The sequence below is a fragment of the Odontesthes bonariensis genome, chromosome 23 (genome assembly GCF_027942865.1).
Source record: "Odontesthes bonariensis isolate fOdoBon6 chromosome 23, fOdoBon6.hap1, whole genome shotgun sequence".
NCBI lineage: Eukaryota > Metazoa > Chordata > Actinopteri > Atheriniformes > Atherinopsidae > Odontesthes > Odontesthes bonariensis.
The window spans coordinates 10,642,836-10,659,138 of NC_134528.1; the positions used below are offsets into that span (position 1 = coordinate 10,642,836).

Here is a 16,303-nt window from a genome sequence, read left to right on the forward strand (position 1 = left end):
GGCAGAAATAGATGCTCGGTTCTTAATTAACCAACTTTTCCTCCGGTGTTGGTCTGTTTCGTGTAACATCTGCATGCTGAAGGCACATATATTGTGCCGGTGCCGTCACACACGCGATGTTTAGGTTCATCCAGACGCTATAGTTTCAACTCCATCCCGCAGCAGGCGGTGAAACCATGAAATTTAGGACCTTCAGTTACCATAGCAACAGCCTCTCTGCCTTTTGTGTCGGAGCTGCCGTCTTTACAGATGCAATAAAGCACCGAAGATTGCTTTTTTAACACAGCGTGTGTGTGTGTGTGTTTGACATGATTAACTGATCAGCCTTTCAGCAGCAACCAAATCATAATAATAATCCACAACATATTGGATTATTGATTAATAGTTTTACTCAGCGACAACATAACTGGAAAACTTTGGGCTCGTCTGGAGTCTCTGAACTTTCAGCCTTTACAGAAATAATATGGATTTCTTTAATATTGTCACATGTGGCACTAACTCATCCACTGCATGAGCAGGACATGGCTCGTTTAATATCAAACATGTGTATTTAAAAAAGATGGCATGGAAGAACTTTGAATGAGAACAATGTGATCCATCACCTCGAACGTTGGAATGCAAAGAATTTCACATTTCTCAAACCAGAAACCGTTAAAGAGGCTTTTAGACGATACTCAGGGAACACTTCAGGAGCATGAACACAGAGTGCTGTACATGCAGAGCACTCAAACCGCCACAAACCTTTTGAAAAACGTACATTTAAATGGTATTTCCTCATTTAAAACTTCTCCCAGGCCGAGCTCGACAGATGTAGCTTTTGATGTTGAATAATTCCTCCGCTACGTGCTTGAAGCTCGTCATTTTCTCAGGTGGATGTACTTTATTCCCTCCTTGAGATGCTGCACAATAAGTTTTGTTGAGCTATTTATGCATCTTGTCAATTTGTCAGCGGCTGTTGCTCTCGCTCCACCAGGGAAAAAAACTCTTGCTGTCTCTGGTTTTCGACATATATATATATATATATATATATATATATATATATATCGACATTTTGTTTCCCGATAAAGTATCGATTTATTACATTTTTTTATTATTTTTTTTAAAAGCAAACATTACAATTAGTGAAAACACAGAAAATTAATATAATACAATGCCAGGGGGTCACATTATACAAAACGGTGATAAATTAGTTCATAAAAATGTTGTATAAAGTGCACAGCTCTCACGTTTGTTTCTGTTTGTCTGACTGTGTTGTCCTTCCGGTTCAAAGGTCGGACCACCGGTCCAATCAGCGACGATTCATGTCAAATCACACTGTCCTTTTTTTCCCCCCAGAAAATGATGCAAGTGTATCGAATCGTATTGAATTGAATTGAATTGAATTGAATTGAATCATATCGTATCGAATCGAATCGAATCGTTAGCTAAATACCGTGTATCGCAGTGATACTCACTATTTTTTTCACAAGAGCCACATTGGCAGAGCAAAATCAAGGGAAGAGCAACTTTTACCACAACAAACTAAAGTCCCCTTTAGCAAATATGCATTTCTACATATAAAACATCCCACAAAAAAAGAAACAACACAGCCAATATATTTTCAATTAAGACCACATTTACCTTAATACTGGGATGAGCGGAAGCTGGCATGCATGTCCTTGACTTTCTTCATGTTGTATTTGTAGTTTGTTGTTGTAATCATAGTGAGACATTCAGGATGAGCATGGTTTTTGTGCTGGTTTTTGCCCTTTTTTAATTAAAAACCGATCCATTGTGCCTGCATCTCGCGCTGGCTAAAGGAGCTAGCGTGCACTGTTGTCAAGTGTGACGGTGGTTTAAGCGGGCTGCGTTGCCAGGTTTAACAGAGCCCCCTTTAGGAAACACCATTAAGCCTTAATTAATACTTAATAAAAAATACTTAATATTGTGCAGTATTCGCTGTATGTTATTTGCAAAAATGTATTGTTATTGTTACCATATTGTTATAATGCGAGTGCGAGCCACAAATTAAAGCTTGAGGAGCCGTGCAATGAGTATCTCTGGTGTATCGTATCGTATCGTGAGATTAGTGTATCGCTACAGCCCTGATGGAAACATCCAAAAATCTCTGAGGACTTAACCATAGTGTGTGTTGCAATTTCTTAGAAACTTCATAAAACAGCAGGGTGCTTTAGGCTTTTAACAAACATTACTCTGTTAGTTGAACATTTGGGATTATTTGTGTGGACTCATCCACACCTTGTAGTCTTGAAGCACTGATTCAAAATAAACCAAAGTGTGCATTTTCAGGATAATAAAGTACCAGGGAATAGGTTAAACTGGTCTAATCTGCATTATGATGGTTTTTAGGGAGGGTTCCCGCCCTTTAAAAGCGCTCCACTGTACACCAGCCGCACGGGATGAAAGCCTCCAGGTGTGGGCATCGTTGGGGTTGGCACCAAAGCATGCCGCATACCAGAACCCCCCCGCAGGCCAGCCTGGTGCAGTTTGAGTCCTCTGTGTCTGGATCTCTGTCCATTGTGGTGAAGCTTTCAGAGTCTCCTAATCTAAAAATAAAGAAAACACTGATCAACACAAAGTCAGTTTGAGCAAAAAAATAATTTTTGTTCAGTATGAAACTCAGAGATAAAAACACCTGCTGCTCCCTTGATGAAACGTTAGCGTTAGCTTGAATCCGCCTGACTCTGGGCCGACAGAGAATGCAGAATAATGGAAGAAGTTTTCCATGTCGCCCCTCAGCTCGTAGGTCGTGGCCTGGGTCAGCAGGTGCATCGTCAGCAGGTGCATCGTCTCCAGGCCCGACACATAAACCGGGAGTCGGTGTCATCACATAAAACCGACTCTGCTTCAGGTACTTGTGGGCTCATACCAAAGAGCCCCTGATGTATTTACTTGGAACCAAACCTGGAATTTTCCCAGAACTACCCTGATGATTGATGAGTCGTTTTAAGTAAATTGAAACGTTCCGTCTCTCTCTCTCTCTCTCTCTCTCTCTCTCTCTCTCTCTCTCTCTCTCTCTCTCTCTGTGTCTGGATTTTAGACTTTTACACAACAAGCAGTTTTAAGACATCACCCTGAGATGTAGAAACTTTAATTAAGAAGTTAAGGAGCTAATGTGCACATCGGTGACGAATAGATTTTGAATATTAATTAGTTGCAGTCAAAAACTCGTGATATTAAAGTCATGTAAAGAACACATTCAGACACTTGCCAGGTTCCCAGTACTTTGAACTTGACATGTCTACTTTAGATATTAAAACTGCAGAATAATGTGTTTCACTGAGTGGAATTTTATTCATAATTCATTTCATTCATACCCAGCCAGTGCTCTCCCCGCAGCGCTGCCGGATACATTTTTATAATCCTCCTAAAGAAGTTAACTGTGCCATCTTGTCTTCTCTGAATGACCTGGATTTAGGTAGAAGTTAGAAAGAGGAGAACTTTCCAGGAAAGTCATAATTGAATGGTAGTAGATCATGTTTTTAGCTGCAGTTAAAACATCTTATTGAACACAGAGCTTCACAGTTTTGTCGTATCTCCAGACAAACATGACAACAACCTGGCTGTGAGGCGGGCAGACGGAGTTAGTAAGTTAGTAGCTGGCAGGAGGACATAATTCAGACTCTGTTCATGTGTCGTTCCACGATGGTGGAATGACCTACCGAGCGCTACCAGAACCGGGGCGTCCCTGAATATCTTCAAGAAACTTTTGCAGACCCAGCTCTTCAGAGAGCATCTCCTACACTGTACTTCCCTCTATGCTGCTCTCTATCTCTACACTGTCACCTCTGACAGAGCCTGACTGGAGGTTTCCTTCTACGTAGCTTATTGTTAGCTATAATGTTAGCTATAATGTTAGCTGTAATGTTAGCTTTGATGTTATATCCTCATTTGTAAGTCGCTTTGGATAAAAGCGTCTGCTAAATGCAGAAACAGAAACAGAAACGCACACACTGCAGCTGTAACTGTGTGATAATCTTAAGTATACTAATAATGAAATATTACCCACAAAACTTGAATTTATAAGAACATTTGTTCACAAAGTAATGTGCATTTCACCACAGTTGTTTGTTGTAGCGAGAGGTGGGTAGAGTAGCCAAAGATTGTACTCAAGTAAAAGTAAAAAGTAGTCATCCAAATAATTACTTGAGTAAGAGTGAAAAAGTGCTTGGTGAAAAAACTACTCAAGTACTGAGTAACTGTTGAGTAACGTCTGATTTATTTGTTAACACAAGCATTCAATCAGACAGACAAAAATACTAAATAATCATCTTTAGGCAAATTAGAGTTCATCAAATTGATAAAATACATTTTAATTAATTACAAAATAGCTTAAATTAAAATAATCCAGGTAAATTCAAGCACTTCAATAAAAAATAAAAGAGACTTAGGAAATGTTTAAAACATATGTAACCCATATGTAACCTAAAAAACAAACATTCATCTATCCATGAGGGAAAAAAATTTATTTAGGAAACTTAGCGCTACATGTTTCCTCAAGTGAGATGTTGAGTTTCTGCTGAAATGTGCGTTTGTTTTGGTTGACACAGAAGACACATAATGTAGCTGCTGTTTCTCACTCTTTGTAAGGTAAACATGCTTTCAGTATGAGGCCTCGTCTGTGTCTTCATTTCCCACTGTTGATTCTGACATTTTTCATCTGTTTCTTTCTTTGTTTGCTACGACTGCTAATGCTAAAGCTAACCCGTCCCGCCGCTGAGATTGAGTATGGTCACGTGACCAGACTGCACGGCTACGTCTGATTGGTGGAACACAGTCAGGTGGTAGAGCCTTTGGCGGAAGTCTCTCTCTCTGTCAGAATAAAACATTAAAATGAGGCGTACGCGGGGGGATAAAAATAATGAGGCGTAGAATACCAAAGAGGTAAGAAGAAAAGTAACCAGCTCATTGTAGCCTAATGTAGCGGAGTAAGAGGACAGTTTCTGCTGCACAAATCTACTCAAGTAAAAGTAAAAAGTATAGTGATTTAAAACTACTCCTAGAAGTTTTCAAAAACTTACTCAAGTAAATGTAACTCGTCACTACCCACCTCTGGTTGTAGCTCATGTGCAGATATTTCAAAAGCCTTTCTCTGTCAGCATACTGTATTTTATATGTTACCCTGCATTATTCATAGTGTCGTGTATTTTTTCACACGTGTGTGTATTGTGTCAGACCCTGTGGAGAATAGCTGCAGCTTCTTGTTGACGTGGGAAATGCCCTAATTTCATTGACTCTATATAATTTATTGTTAACTTGGTGTGATGTTCTCATCGAGCTTTTTTATCAACTCATCGAGTTTGAGTTCTTATTTCATAAAATCTGGCTTATTTTATATGACTAGAAGGCTGATCTTATAAGCTCTAAGCTGTTCCCAGGAACAGGCTGCTATCGTTGGAAAGATTATGATGGCTGTAAATCAGCTGCTGTCAAATCGCCTTCTTCTCTCTGAAATGAATCATACAAAAATCATTCGTAAAAAATGTTGCATCATCAATGAAAGGCTTCAAATACAACATGATCGGTGATTGGTATTGGCTGATCCTGCTTCTAATAATTGGTTATCAGTTGACTGGCCCCAAAAATCCGATCGCAGCACCCTCAGAGTACTTGTTTGCCTTTCAGGATGAACCTGGTGGGAAGTAAGATTGTGGATCAGGTAAGAAGCCCTTCGTTTGTTTGTACGGATCAGCACACCTTTTTCAAACTTTCCCTGCTGGAGCATTTGCTCTGCAGAACGTTACATTTTGCTAAATGCTTCGCCTCAATCTTCAGTAAGTAGAATATTTCTAACCAAGCTGTTCATTCCTTGGAGTTTTCTTTAGTTCTTAGAGAAGTTTATTCCAAGAAGAAGCAGCAGCTCACCAACTTCCCTTTCAAAATAACTTCAAAATGTGCATCAAAACTTCGATAGAAGCAGAATTTCTGGAAGCTACCACCTGCCTGAACATTGTTGCCAACCTTTAGGTTGTAGCAACCGCCTCCTCCAACGGCTTAAAGAACGGGCAGTTATCTGAAAAGCATCTGGGACACACCACAACAAGCCTCTTAAAGCAAGTTTGGGCTCGCCATATTTATCAGAATCCTTTGAATGAAGAGGAAGGACCCACGCGATACTCAACAGTGTCACGTCCATGTTTGTAGTTTTATGTTTTATCATGTTTTAGGTCGTGTCATGTCTTGGTTTTTGAGTTCATGTTTTGTTTTAGTTTTGCCATCGTTTTTCCACCTGTTTTCATTGTCCCCAGCTGCACTCATTCACCAATCACTCCCAGTTAAAGGGATAGTTCGCCTCTTTTGACATGAAGCTGTATGACATTCCATATTAGCAACATCATTTATGAACATTTTCTTCCCCCCTGCTGCGTCCTGTGAGCCGAGTTCCAGCCTCGTTTTGGTGTTGATGAAGGTAGTCCGGCTAGTTGGCTGGGGTTTAAAAAATAAAGCATCTTGCTTCTCAAAACAATATGCGTTCAAAAGAGTAATACATTTGCATCACAAAATCGTTCATCCAGAAAAAGTCAGACCTAACAATCGCTTGGCCCTATTTTCTCTCCCTTCGTATCACTGCCTGCTGCCGCCTGCCGACAGCCGCTCCTGTTACGGTGTTTGCTGCTCGGTCTACACAGCAGGCAGTGATACGAAGGGAGAGAAAATAGCGCCAAGCGATTGTGAGGTCTGACTTTTTCTGGAGGGACGATTTTGTGATGCAAATGTATTACTCTTTTGAACGCATATTGTTTTGAGAAGCAAAACGCTTTATTTTTTAAGCCCCAGCCAACTAGCCGGACTACCTTCGTCAACACCAAAACGAGGCTGGAACTCGGCTCACAGGACGCAGCAGGAGAGAATGTTCATAAATGATATTGCTAATATGGGATGTCATACAGCTTCATGTCAAAAGAGGCGAACTGTCCCTTTAAGTATTTAGTTCTCAGGCTCCCCTTTCATTTTGTGAAATCCTTTTTCTGTTTTTCACCCCTCATGCCACGACGCCACGTTTAAGATAAGTGCTTTTTTTCATGCCATGTCAAGCCTTTTGTTTTTTTCTTGTCATAGTTACATTCATGTTTTTGTCCCCACAGTTTAGTGTTGTCATCCTTCTCAGCCGCGCCTTTTGTTTATCTTGTTTGTGAATAAACCAAGTTTGCTTTTTATACCTCTGGAGTCTACATCCACCCCCTGACAAGCACTTAGTTTTGTTGCAGCTGGTGCACGTGCTCATTTCATGTGGGAACTGGGAAGCTAAAATGGGATTGTTTTTTTGTTTTTTCCCCATCTGAAAACTCACCTTTTGGCTTTTGCTTGGACCAAGATGAGCTGAAAGTCCGAAGTTTAACTTTTTACATGTAAGGAGGGAAAAGTTTGAAGATTTTTCTGTCACATGCGGCAGCTGCTTGTCAAACTCAGAGCAGAGTGTTGTCCTCTGATCCTGTGTTGGTTCGAGATTAACCCCCCCCCCCACCACTCCGGACTGCTCTGGACTTTCTCACTGCTCGCCAGGTATTTTTAGCTGTGACATAATGCCCCTATCTCTCTTTCCCTCTTAGAGACAGGCCCTCCCCCTATCTGCCTCTCCTCTCTTGCCCCCATCCTTCTCTCCCGAGCTTCCAGAGTAATTGACTGCTCAGGTTTCACACTTTCAGCTGCAGGCTGAGAAACATGGCAGTGGAAGAGGCAGCAGAATATTTGGCAGAAGTAAGTCCATGCTGTACTCGGCTGTAAAGTCGTTGGAGATTGACTCTGTCTGCTGTTACTTTGCTGCGAGCTAACATGAGTGTGTTTGGTTGAGGGGGTGTTATTGTTGTAGGATTCAGTGATGTTGTGGTGCTTAGTGGTCCAGACATGGGACATTGAATGATGTGGAACTTCATAGACTGAGGGCTGTCGATGGGACAGATCGCAGTGAGGACTCTGCTGCAACACTTTGCTGCAGTGTGTGTGTATGGATGGAGATGTATGCGTATACTCCTCTCTGTGTGTGTGTGTCTTTGCAGTCCTAAGTGCATCCCTGTGATGGCTCACTTATAATTTCTTGCTGCTTTTGTGCCCATGAGTCTGTGCAAACGGTGTCCGAGGGTACAGTTTCATGCTGCAGACTGATGTGAATGTGAGCACCTGACCTTGGACGGTGGCGCATGCTCCGCATGTTTGTTCCAAAAAAGAGAAAAAGATGAGAAAGGAATGATGAGGAGTAAACACGAATGTCAGATTAGAGGAAGAGATTGGTTTAGAAATAGGTGTTTGAGTCATTAACTCAGAAAAACTCCTCCTGAACCTGGTGATATGTGATATGCACTCTGCAGTATATCCTCTCTCTGGACCTATAGGAGCTTTTTTTCCTGCAATATTTGTCAAACCTGCAAGTAAATCCAAGTCGGAGGGGTTTGCATCTGTTGGGTAAACATTTGTTCGGTTCTCAGAATGCTTCTGGTGTATATTGCTCATGCACAGATGGTAACAGCTGATACGTATGACACCTCTCAATGTCGTCGTAAGTTTGAGCTTCCATGTTGGAACATATGTGGCCGTATGAGAGTGGAGCATTCTTTGCATATCTCTGATGGATAAATACAGTTGCACAGGAATGTCACTTGGACGCAGCTGAGCAAGTCTCCACTCTGATGTCACCCAAAGGCGTCTGCAGACATGTTATGATGTGCTAAGTTTACAGCAAGCCGCACACTGCATGGAGGCTTCATAAACCCGGGTACTGTGGAACAATAGGCTGAGTGTCCGCCTCCGAGTTCTCCAACGTGGCTCAACTAGATTTTGAGCATGTTTTACCTCCACCTTCTCCATCGTTTGTCTTGTTTTTAATCCGTTACGTTTATCAAAGCATTATTTCATGCTGCATTCCAGCTATGCAAAGATGGTCATCATGAATTATCCCATCACCTTATCCCAAATAAGGTCACATTTGGAGTACGTAATGATCAAATTAAGCTGTGTACTCGCAACATAAAGGCATGTATACACCTTCATTACATAATTACGCATTCAAGGCACATTGTGTCCCACGCTGCTGTGTTATAAGACATGAGTTTATAACCCAGAGTTTCCATTTTCGCCTATTATTGGTGACATCTTTTCATGGATTGGGTTGCCTTTGTTTTTCTGTCACAGGGTCTGACACCTTCTCTGGTGGAGGTCAGTGCAGAGCAGGAAGACTGCAGTGCGAAGAAGATGCACTGTTCAGAAAGTAAACTGGTGCTCCGTGTTTTGGGCGAGTGCAAACATCCCATTTGTGTAGGAAGATGCATTGTGGACATAAGTCACGAATCCACCTCTGCTCTGTAACATGGAAATGGGGACAGAAATGGAAAATCCTGTCTGCATCTGATGTAAAACCTATTCTTTTAGATAGAGATCAGTAGTCAGAATATCGTTGTTTATGTACACACAGCCACTGGGAGGAATTTGTCCTACTCTTATGTTAGCAGAGCGTTACAGCAGCCCTCTTTAAACCTTTCTCACAGGGAAACATTGAACCAATGTTGGGTCCAAATCCACCAATGGTCCAACATAGGCCAAAATCATACTTTAAATTCCAACTTAAACTGAAAATACAACTTAAATTTACAGTTAAAGTAAATCCTCAGTAGTCTGAGAAAATGCAGTGTTAAGATTTAAATTTTGGATCCTTTTATAGCAGGTCTCTGCAAACTTACCAGCCTTTGACCCAAATAATAACAGCCCCCACTCTGACTGGCTTAATCATACAGCCCTAACAAGCTTCATTCTATCTTTTAGCCTTTTACGACCAATGTTATTGTCTCTTGTAACAGTAATGGTTAAAAATCGCCCTCAATCTTGATTTGATTTCTGGAAATCATCCCCAGACCCCCTGTTTGGTGCCTCATGATCCAAAGTTGGGTCCAGCCCCACAGTTTGGAAACCACTCCAAAGACGTTCATTTAGATGGATATTTTTCATGGTGTTTTTGTTTGTATTTTTGTACTTCATGGAAATCTGACGCCAAAAAATAGATAAACCATTTATTTAGTGTAACACTGAGAGGATATTTACTCACAATGTTCAAGTCTCATTGTTGTTTGTATACTCTGCCTGAGAATTATGCTTTTTAGCGCTAGTAGCCAGCATGCTAGCTATCTTGACAAATCAGTCAAGCATTTGTCCCTTTAAAACATCATAAAACACTGAAATCAGTGTCTTCATTCCCCCTCTATCGTTCTGTTTACTACAGTATCTCATAATGGTTTGGCTCCGGGCAGGATGCTGCCATATTGTGAGAGATAACACAGTGACAGCTGCATTCTTGGCTCCCACCAGCCGTTGTGGCCCAGGAAAATTGCTGGAGCAACGTGAGAGGCATAGTGATGAATCAGTGGAAGTCCATAGCAGGAGCTGCAGACAGTAATGTCCATTTGAATAGGACGACATAGTTGATTCTAATTTTGTAGTGGAGTTCCTTTCATGACAGACATTCCTGTGTGCACATCTGTTCTCATGTTTTAAGCCCTTCCTTTACTCGCACCTTAATGTTATTTCAGCAAAATAACGAGTGTGAAAATCATTTTCTTTTCAACAAAGGGACCAAACAAAGCAGAGAATATTCTTTTTATTCTGCTATGTTCAATTTATTGCTTCTAGAAGAAGTCATGCATTCACACTTCACACAGATAGAGAAAAACTATCCATTTAGTCTCTAAAATCAAAATCCTGTCAGAATTTGTCTGGTCTGAAATGACAGATGTCATTTTATTTGTCCAGTTTACAAATCTGGGAAACTGCAGTGCTCTTTGGCCGGAATGCTTTTTAGGAGGTTGGTGCTCTGTCACATTTAATTTAAAGGTTTGCCACTATGCCCTGCAACATTAGCCCCTTTCACACTGCCGAATAACCCGCGTTTAATCTGCGAATTTAGTGTGTCCGCTGTTGCGTTCACACTGCCGACCCGGGCTGCCGCGTCAACTCGACTCGCCTTTCGACCCGCGTCGGACCCTAGTCTTTTTGCCGAGCCGAGTTTGGTGTGAACGCAATTGACGCGGGTTGGACGTGGGCGTGGCGTGACGTGAGGAGTTTAAAAGACAGAATGGACAGCTGATTCAGAACAACAGCGACAGGTGAGGACAAGTTTCACTCTGTTTTAGCCTACATCAAGTTCGAGACATTTTTTAATATTGGGAGACAAGGAGGTCCGCGAGCTCCTCAGCCTCCGAGCAGAGGACGTTATTTACCGCCACATTTCAGGGACTATAGTGCTCTTGTATTCTCCGTATATGTTCTTCGGCGGCATCCCACGTTGTAACCATCCACACCCCGTAAAATAACATCTCCCTGAACTGCATATACAATTGCAAAAACGAGTCCTCAAGGTGTATTTAACCCTACCTCCGACGCATGGCTTGTTCCTACGTCATTGTACACGCCCAGCATTTTATGTGTTTCGTGTGACGCTCTGCCACTAGGCAACGCCCCCTGAACTCAGCTTCAGGCGACACGGGTCACCAACACGCCAAGCGTTCACATTGCTCGACGCGGGTCGAAGGTGCAATTTGGACCCGCTAAGGTAGCGGGTCGCAGTGTGAAAGGGGCTAATGAAAAACCTCCCCAGCACACTGCCTCAAGTTCTTCTGCTTTGATTCAACGGCGGCAGGGAGAAGTGTCTCTGAATGTCATCTTATATACAACGACCGGGCTCAACCAGCTCTGCAGTTGGGTGGAGGGTTCAGTTTCTGCTCAGAGGGAAATACTATCCTTACCAAATTGAAGGAAATTAACCTTTAAAAACAGACAAATATCTCAGTCATAGTTCATTTTGCACTACGAATGTTACACTGAGTCCCGTCACAGAGAAGCTAATAGTTTAACTCTGTGGTCCAGTGCTCTTGCTATCACATATTTAAGTGGTGGTATGAGAATTTTGAGGCATGAGTCTGTGTTAGGTAAAAGGTACGGGTGGATGTTGGTGTTCTGAAAGCAACGGAAAGGTAAATACTACAGATATTGTCATTTGGTCATGACTGCTAACGGTTGCAGCAGCAGCCATGTGGCTGTTCCTTCAGGCAATTTAATTAAATTTTCCCCAGCGACTGGGAGCCTTAAGTGGGTTCTCGACCTCTTGCTTTTTCATCGTAGGGTCCACAGTGGGGCCTCCAACAGCCCCGGTCTGCTGGTAGTACTTTTGAAAATACCTGTTTCAGTGAATGCTAAAGCTCTTTTTAAAGGATTGTGTATTGTGGAAATTTTAGCTACTCTTCACAGTAGCTGCATTCAAACTTAGCTATTTCTACCTGAGAGTGAATGAAGACTATGAGCAGCAAATGTGAGAGCAAAGCCTGAAATCCTTTCATTAAAACACTGTTTTTTGATTGTTTCACTGCAGTTGTTTGCAGCACAAATGAAAGTACAGCTCAGCGGGAAGGTGCCACAATGCCAGATTGTGTGTTACTGCAGCTAAAGTGGACTTCTGCTTTTCCACACAGCAGCTCTGTCTGTGCACAGCAGCTCAGCTCCACTTGTCGTGAGCGTTAAGAGGCATTGTTTTGTTTGTTTACTGATTAAAGGTTGTCTTAGAAAGAAAAATATATATATAAACAAGTGCTGCTTATAGCTAATTTAGCTGATTTTCCAACATTTAAACAAATCTTAGCTGAAAGAGAAGTTCAACCAATTCCAATGTATTCTCTTATCATTCCCATATTACTTATTATACTCATTTCCTGTTTACATCCTTATTGAACTGAAACTGCATGATTTACCCTGCAGATGCAAATGGTCACCCGCTCTTTGGCAAATAGGATGTTGTATAGCTTCTGATGTTCTAAAGTGTTTTATGTTAGTTGTGACTGCATCAGTGTTTGGTAGTTTCTCTTCAGTAAAGTCAGTTAAAAAGAAAGATAATGGATGCATATAATAACTAACGTGTGAAGGCTGCGGTGAAATTGTAATAGTTATGGTAGGTGTTAGAATTCAGCTGTATGTTTTTAGTGGTTTGTCACACACTCGCTGAAGCATTCATTCGGCAAACTTGCATGAGTTTGCCTGATGTCATGGTCACAGACTGACGTCCGGTAAGCCCCCTTCTCTCTATCCTGTGTCAGAAGGGAAGCTGACACCAAAAACACACAGTGTTTGTGTATGTGCGATGATGAACTTCAGATAAGATCCTTTCACAGAGTGGGAAATGAGCTCAGCAACCAGCTTTAGCCAATAATCTGTCTACAACAACAGAGATCGCGCTGCAGTGAGCATGACGAGCCTGCCTGTAAACACAAGACGGTTCAATAAATACCACAAAGGCTGCAATTACTCTCCATCGTATGTTTAATTGTTTGTAAAGTCATGCTGTATGTTTTGTAGCTTTGATATTATCACAATTATCACAATATATCAGATGTGGGAGGCCATATCAGCAGACACACTGCTGAATGAGTTGGGGGGGGGGGAATCACTGAAACACCAGGTAACACTGATGTAAACAGAGTTTTCTTCAGTGGAGAAGAACGTCCATCATCAGGTTGTTAAAAAGCCGATCTCTATGAAAATATAGGCTCAACTCTCTCTGGTTTCCGGTTGCTGCAGCCCAGATCTCATCTCATCCATTTTCCTGCAACCAGACATTTACCAGAAATGGGTTGGGAGCTTAACCCTAACCCAGAGCAGAGACTGAGGAACTGCCACACTGATTCATTCCCCGTCTGTCATATGTAACGATGAATAAAACGTGCTTCAGAAAGATGTGAAAAGCTGCTCATTTCAGAATTCACTTTGGACTAACAGCACAACATCATACCACGGTAGCACTTCATTTATTTCCTTTAAGTTAAAAGACTGATAAAGATATGATTACACTGGTGCGTGTCAAAACCTGTCAGTGGCCCAATTTTCTGCAGATCCTGAACAGAATCAAAGCGAGATTTCCACATTAACATCAGATAGAACACATCAGAGCATGTTCACACCGGTACTGTGCCAAGTGAGAGGAGTCCATCATTTAACATGCCTTTCAGCTAGCAAGCCCCACTCAGATCTAACTCGAATTGCTTGTAAGAAACACAATATTTATAATAACATGTTTGATAAACAAATGGCTCCATCAAACCTAAAAGCTGCAAAATATTTTGATTTTATTAGAGTGAACGATCATTTGACACGTCTGAGTAAAGATTAAATTTAGCCGTATCACAAAAGATCTGAACACTCATCATGTGAATCCTTGGAAGCTAACACGGCTAACACAGCTAACGCAGCTAACGCGGCTAACACGGCTAACACAGCTAACAACACATGAGATAAAGACGCAATTTAGCTCCAACTTGTGAAGTGCCTGATTTTTTTTTTACCTAATGTTGTGGTTTAGAGTGATGGCTTTGGTGGCAGGTTACTATAAATACATTAAAAACGTGGTAAAGGACACCACAGAATGGAAAATTAATATCTGGCAGGAACTGTATCAAAATGCATCAAAACACACCAAATTGAACCAAACCAAATCATTCTCTTAATCTTTAATTATGTATTTAGGTATTTATAGTTAATTGTCCTACAAGGAACAAATACAGATGTAGGAACCCTTAACAAGAAGGGTTGATGGATTTTTTTAAACTGTGATTTACTATAAACAGGTATCAGTGAGGGCTCCGCCGTCATTTCCTGTTAGGTTTCGTATTGATTTTCAAATGTTCCCGTTCACGTTCAAAGCTCTAAATGCATCTCAGACTCAGTGACCTGGTGTGTGTCCTGCCAACCGGTGAGGTGGGAACAGTGATCACACCTTTTCCATCAGAGCCCTGGAACTCACTGGAATCTGTCTTCCAAAGTAGCTTCAAACCAAAGAGCCTGATGAAAGTGTGCCCCCATTCCTCCAGTCTCATGCTCAGAGGAAATTACTCATGGACTACTTTGAAGCTTAGTTTTGGGATTTTCCATTTCTGTGTGATTACGATGCACTCTATTATAACTTCCTGCTGTTTCCAGCGCCAGGGATGCTTCAGTGTGACGGTTATCGGTATCAAACGCAGTCCGTGTGTGAATGAACCTGGATGGAAAGTTAAGAGCACTTTTGAACGTTGTAGGTTAATAGGGACACTCTTAATAGGTAATTGGAGAGCTGGCGTCCCGTGTGTTGTGTGGTCATCGGCCGTCACGGGTGCGGCAGGCTGAAGTACAGCGCTGCAATCATGAAATCAGAGACGCACTCCGACTCTCTGTCCTCTGCTCGTTTACCTCTCCTGGATTTTTTTAACCACCTCCCTGCCTTCACCAGCTCGGCCATTCCCTAACATTCTCTCACACACATGCACACACGGCTTATTCAGTTCCCTGTTTGTGTCTTGGCGGTTTTGGCAGGTTTACTGTGAATTACCCGACTGAGATGCCAGGGCTGTCAGTGTGTGTTTGTTCTAATTATACTTATAATTATAATTATACTCCCAGTGGTTATTGCTCAGGAGCCCTGCGTCTGGTTTTCCATTTGGTGACGAGATGGATGAGATCACGTTGTGCTAATGCTTTCATGCTTCGATTTTAAAATCATATTAAACTTTGTCCTCCTGTTGTCTCGTTCGTCTCCATGACGTAGTTGTGTTGTACTGCCGTGAACCACCAGGGGGCCAGTACTACATCTTTGGCGTAGGTTTACTTGTCCGAGTTTTCCCTCTCGCAAGCGACTTGCCAGCCAAGGCTGAAGAGCATCCCCGACCCTGGTTTGTTTCTCTGAGGTTTTTTATTCCCCGGGGGGCTCCTAACATGCATGCTTTTGGATGCTGGGAGGAAGCCGGAGTGCCCGGAGAGAACGTGCAAACTCCACACAGAAAGGCCCCGGCCAGGAATTGCACCATTCAAACCTTAAAGGGATAGTTTGCCTCTTTTGACATGAAGTTGTATGACATCCCATATTAGCAATATCATTTATGACCATTTTCTTACCCCCCGCTGCGTCCTGTGAGCCGAGTTCCAGCCTCTCAAAACAATATGCGTTCAAAAGAGTAATACATTTGCATCACAAAATTGTTCTCCAGGAAAAAGTCAGACCTCACAATCGCTTGGCGCTATTTTCTCTCCCTTCGTATCACTGCCTGCTGTGCAGACCGAGCAGCAAACACCGTAAGCACCGGCAGCACGCAGTCAACGCCAAAACGAGGCTGGAACTCGGCTCACAGGATGCAGCAGGGAGTAAGAAAATGTTCAGAAATGATATTGCTAATATGGGCTGTCATACAGCTTCATGTCAAAAGAGGCGAACTATCCCTTTAATCTCAAACCGATACAGTTAATCCCTTGGATGTATGTTTGCATTTGGCTGGCGTTTTATTCTCGGCTTGGTCCAGTTTGGTTT

At 42.1% G+C, this 16,303-nt stretch overlaps 1 protein-coding gene across 2 annotated transcripts in view; it reads left to right on the forward strand.

Moving 5' to 3' along the window:
• Positions 1 to 16,303, forward strand: part of ank3b (ankyrin 3b) — a 182,985-nt gene that overhangs the window by 62,433 nt on the left and 104,249 nt on the right. The window lies entirely within an intron of this gene.